Raw genomic sequence first — 6,000 nt, forward strand, 5'->3', positions numbered from 1 at the left:
TACAGACTGACTACAGAACTCACAGAAGACCAGGACCGATCCAATCCTGCAACCATGGTCCTAAAGGTAGTTACACCAGTTGGGAGCCTAAGATGAGAGTGTCTTTACCTAATAAAATGAGTCTTTAAAGACAAGAGACAAAATTGCTCCTTTAAATAAGCAAAGACCAATGCAAGACAATGAAGATCATGAGGAATAAGTCAAACATGACCCCACAAAAAAAAAAAAAAAGAGAAAAAATCCCCAATATGGAGCCATTAACAGGCCCTAAAATAATGAAAGATCCATGTGCTACTTGAAAAAGAATTCAAAATAATTACGTTTGTTTGTTGTTTTGTTTGTCTCGTTCTGTCACCCAGGCTGGAGTACAGTGGTGTGATCTCCAGCTCACCACCTCCACTTCCCAAGTTCAAAGCGATTCTGCCTCAGCCTCCCGAGTAGCTGGAACTACAGGCCGCACCACCATGCTCAGCTAGTTTTTGTATTTTAGTAGGGGGCAGGGTGTCACCATGTTGGCCAGGCTAGCCTCGAGCTCCACAGGCCTCAGGTGATCCGCCCATCACAAAGCTTCCCAAAAGTGCTGGAATTACAGGTGTGAGCCACCACACCAAACAAAATTCAAAATCATTGTCTAAAAAAAGCTAAATAAGCTTCAAACAAATACGGATAAATGACAAAATGAAATCAGGAAAACAATGCATGAACAAAATTAGAAGTTCAATAAAAGAAAAGAAAAAACACAAAATTCTGGCTCCACAAGTAAAATAAGGTGCACTGAGAATTTTTAGTGGACGGCTTGTCTGGGGCGCTCAATCAAGCAGAAGAAAGAACGAGTGAACTCTAAAACAAAGTATTTGAAATTATCATTAGATAAACAAAAACAAAAAGGATGGAAAAAGTGAAGAGAGCATATGGAACTTACAGAAAATCATCAAGAAAACCAATGTACGCATTATAGAAATCTCAGAAGGAGGCAGAGCTTGCAGTGAGCCAAGATCACTGCCACTGCACTCCAGCCTGGACAACACAGTGAGACTACATCTCAAAAAAAAAAAAAAAAAAAAGAAAGAAAAATAAATTACTCATTTTGCAAACTGAATCTTTGTATACTCTGACCTATATCACAAAGAGAATTCTGAAAGCAGCAAGAGAAAAACATCTTGTCCCATATAAGGGAGCCTGCATAAGACTATCAATGGGTATCTCCCCAGAAATCTTGCAGGTCAAGAAACAGTGGGATGATTCAATGTACTGGAAGAAAGAGAAAGACCAAAATGAATACTTTACCCCCAAAAAACTGTCCTTTAAGAATAAAGGACAGGCTGGGCGCGGTGGATCACGCCTGTAATCCCAGCACTCTGGGAGGCTGAGGAAGGCAAATCACCTGAGGTCAGGAGTTCAAGACCAGCCTGGCAAACGTGGCAAAACCCCATCTCTACTAAAAATACTAAAATGAGCTGGTGTGATGGCAGGTGCCTGTAATGCCAGCTGCTCAGGAGGCTGAGGGAGGAGAATTGTTTGAATCCTGGAGGCAGAGGCTGCAGTGACCTGAGGCCCCATCATTGCACTCCAGCCTGGGCACCAAGAGCAAAACTCTGTCTCAAAGAAAAAGAATTAAGAACAATGTTCCCATCTGATCATTTCAGCTGTGGCCTGGCACTCTTCTGAGAGCCCAGCCCCAGGTACTTGCAATCAGCCCTGGCACTGCTGTCGCTTTAGCATTCTGCAGTTGCCTGAGCATTCTTCTGCCACCCCTGCCTAAGTTTTCTGCCAGTTGTGTGGGGCCAGCCTGCCCTCTCTATCACAGCCAGCTCCCCAGACCCTGGGTACCTGAGGACACATATGCCAGCCTGTTTCACAGTCCAGTCCCTCCAGTACTTATGCTGCATACCATCAGAACACCATTTGGGATCTGAGAATCAAGAAAATGGCTAGCCCAGTCCACCACTGGCACCTGATCACTTCTTCTAGAGACTAAGGCTGTGCTGACCCAGCCGACCGACACTACAGCAGCTGAAACCCACCCTCCTGTACTGAAAGGTGAAGCTGCTTCCCCTATGCACAAAGTAGCAGCGTTCCTGCATGAGAGAACAGGCAAGCCACAGGGCTGTCTGTGGGCTGAGGGAAGAGGTCCTACCCTGAGTTGCTCCTATGAAAGAGTCATCAGACAGGCACTCAATGGCTCTTGGCTACATTATGACCTGGAGGTAGATGACAGTGTCTGTCTGAACTAACAGTCATGAGCTCTGTGGGACTTAGGGGTAAGGATAGGGAAACGATCATGTTCCTACCTACACTTAGGAGGCAGAGCTGGTACAGCTCCTCCACTCCTGAGAGACCTGTGAGCATTTCAACAGGGCTGCCCCAGCCACCCCGTAAGGCTACTGTTCACGTTCATCTTGAGATGTTGGTGGGTAAGCTGGTGCAGCTCTGCCCAGCTGTCTTCCCTCTGGGGTGAACAGGCAACTCAGAGTCTAGGCATTGGAGCCAGCCTATCACCTGAAACAACAGGGAGGCGAAATCACAGTAAACAAGATCAAACCACACACCATCTGCTTCTGCCATAGCCTGACTCTTACTTATGAGTGCCACTTACTGGCATGAAGGTTAAATGTACAAAACAATAAAAATCTACTGACAGAAGGGCACAAACAAGAAACAAAGCCAAAGCCCCTACCCAATAGATGTTATAGTTACACCCACAAGGGGAAAGCCCCATCTAAATTAAGTAAATTCAAAAACAAGAAGTGACGAAAGCTTTCCCAGATGAGAAGAAACCATCATAAGAACTTTGGCATCATGAATTTAAAAAAAAGAAAGAAAGTAGAATGTTTGACACACTACCAAAGGGCAGCACCGAAAGCTCTCTGGCGATGGATCTAACCGACCAAAATGAAGCAATTCTGAAATGAAAGATAATGAATTCAAAATATGGATTATAAGGAAGCTCAATGAGATCGAGAGAACATTGAAAATCATCACAAAGAATATCAGAGCAATGCAGAATGTGAATTAAATACAGATATCTTTAAATTAAAAGAATGGAATTTCTACAAACAAAAACAGACTGAAGGACCGATTTACAGTTGAGAAAGCTTTTAACAATAGAGCTAGACTAAGCAGAGAAGGCAGACAGAAAATAGAATCCACTGACTTCTGGAGCATGAGATTTCTTCTGTGAAGTCTGTAATTTAGTCTAATGTGATTTCCTTTATAGGTGATTTGAAATTTCTCCTTGCTTCTTTCAAGGTATTTTCCTTCTAGTTGACTTTGGAGTCTGGTGAAGTTCATTTTGCAAAGTATTTCCAAATTCTCTAAGGCTTCTTGCATCTGGATGTCATGCCTTTCTAGCAAGGCCAAAGAGAGTTTTTCTAGTTATTCCCTCCAATATGTTTCAAATCTTTTACCTTCTCCTCTTCTCTCTCAGGAATGCCTACAGCTCATAAGTTGGGTTGCTTTACATAATTTCCTATTTCTTGACCTCTTATTTATTTAAATTTTCTTTATTTTTTTTTACCTGTGTTAGTTCAAAAGACCTGTTTGTTTTGAAAAGATAAGAAAATTGATATGGTCGACCAGGCCAGGCACAGTGGCTCATGCCTGTAAAATCTTATCGCCGGAGGGGCAGAGACAGATTGAATGCTTCCTGAGCTCAGGAGTTCGAGACCAGCCTGGGCAAGATAGGAAACCCCTGTCTCTACTAAAATACAAAAATCAGCTGGCCATGGGGGCAGGTGTCTGTAATCCCAACTTCAGGAGGCTGAGCTGTGAGGTGCTCACACCTGGGAGGCAGAGGTTGTAGTGAGTCAGATCATGCCGAAGTGCACCCAGCCTGGACAACAAAGTGAAACTCTGTCTCAGAGAAAAAAAAGAAAAGAAAAGAAAGAAAATTGATGTGGTGCTAGCTAGATTAACCAAGAAAAAACAGAGAAGATTCAAGTAAGCACACGCACAATCAGAAGTGATAAAAGTGACATTACAACTGATACCACAGAAAACAAAAGATCATCAGAAACTAATATAATATCTCTATGCATACAAACTAGAAAACCTAGATAAAATCATTAAATTTATCCCTCCCTGCTCAGATGTGGCTCGAGCTGGAGGTGCACAGGGCGAGACGCCACAGACCTTCAACCCAGAGCAGCTTGGAGGCAGTGAATAATAGCTCTTCAAGTCTGCAATAAAAAATGGCCTCTTCTAGAGAATTGTTTGAACCCGGGAGGCAGATAATGCAGTGAGCTGAGATGGCGTCACTGCTCTCCAGTCTGGACAACAGAGCGAGACTCTGTCTCAAAAAAAAAAAAAAAAAAAAAAGTCCTCTTCATGGCTTAAATTACAAAAGTAAACTAAAAGACTTACATGTTTTTCTTTACCCGAACTCATTCCTTACATATAGACGCAATCTTTTCAGCATTTGCTTTACTGGTTTAGTAAAAGCCAGGAAAAACAACTTTGTGGTAATGAGAATGTTATCCAACTGTATGTTGTTTACCTTATTGTAAATACTGGTGAACAGCTGTCAATAATGGTTTCATATTCCTTAAAAAAAAAAGAAAGAAAATGGATAAATTCCTGGAAACATACAACCTCTTAAGACTGAACCAGAAAAAAAATAGATATCCTAAACAGACTCAGTAATAAAATAGACTCAGTAATGAAATAGACTCAGTAATAAAATAATTTCAAACAAACAAACAAAAAAACAAGAACAAATGGGTTGACAGCCAAATTTTGCCAGAAGTACAATGAAGAGCTGGTATCAGTCTTACTGAAACTATTCCAAAAATTTATGGAATTTTTCAATTGGAAGAATCAATAACATTACCAAGACCATATTAACCAAAGCAACCTAAAAATTCACCACAATTCCTATCAAATTACCAATAACATTTTTTACAGGATTACAAAAAAAAATCCAAAATATCATATGGAACCAAAAATGCATCTAAATAGCCAAAGTAATCCTAAGCAAAAAGAACTAAGCCAGAGGCATCATGTGTCTGACTTCAAATCATACTATAATGCAATACTAAATAAACCAGTATGGCATTGGTACAAAAACAGACCGATTGATTAAAGGAACAGAATAAAGAGTCCATTGCTAGGAAGGATACATCTAAAAAAGGGAGAAAAAAACTGAAAGAAAAGAGAATAAAGAACCAGTAATAAAGCCACATGCCTACATCCAAGTGATCTTTGACAAAGTTGGCAAAAATAAACAATGGGGAAAGGGCATTCTATTTAATAAATGGTGATGCGAAAATTGGCTACCCATAGGCAAAAGAATGAAACTGAATCCCCATCTCTTATCATATGCAAACTTTAACTCAATATGCATTAATGACTTAAATGAAACACTAGATGCTATAAAAATCCTAGAAGAAAATGTAGGAAAAACTCTTCCAGATATTGGCCTAGGCAAATAATTCATAAATTAGTCCTGAAAAGCAAATGCAGCAAAACCAAATATACACAAATGGGACTTAAACTAAAGAGCACAGCAAAAGAAATAATCAACAGAGTAAACAGACAATCTACACAACAGGAACAAAATATTTGCAAACTTTGCATCTGAAAAAGGACTAATACACAGAATCTACAAAGAACACAAACAACTCAACAACAACCAAGAATAAACAACCCCATTAAAAAGACCACAAAGGATATGAACAGACATTTCTCAGAAGAAGACATACAAGTGGCCACCAAACATGAAAACTTGCTCAACATCAGCAATCATCAGAGAAATGCAAATTAAAGCCACAATAAAGGCCGGGCGCAGTGGCTCACACCTGTAATCCCAGTACTTTGGGAGGCCAAAGCGAGTGGATCACCTGAGGTCAGGAGTTTCAGAACAGCCTGACCAATAAGGTTAAACCCCAACTCTACTAAAAATACAAAAATTAGCTGGGCTTGGTTGTGAGCACCTGTAATCCCAGCTACCCCAGAAGCTGAGGCAGGAGAATCGCTTGAACCCAGGAGGTGACGGTTGCAGTG

The sequence above is a fragment of the Papio anubis genome, chromosome 4 (genome assembly GCF_008728515.1).
Source record: "Papio anubis isolate 15944 chromosome 4, Panubis1.0, whole genome shotgun sequence".
In the NCBI taxonomy this organism is placed as follows: domain Eukaryota; kingdom Metazoa; phylum Chordata; class Mammalia; order Primates; family Cercopithecidae; genus Papio; species Papio anubis.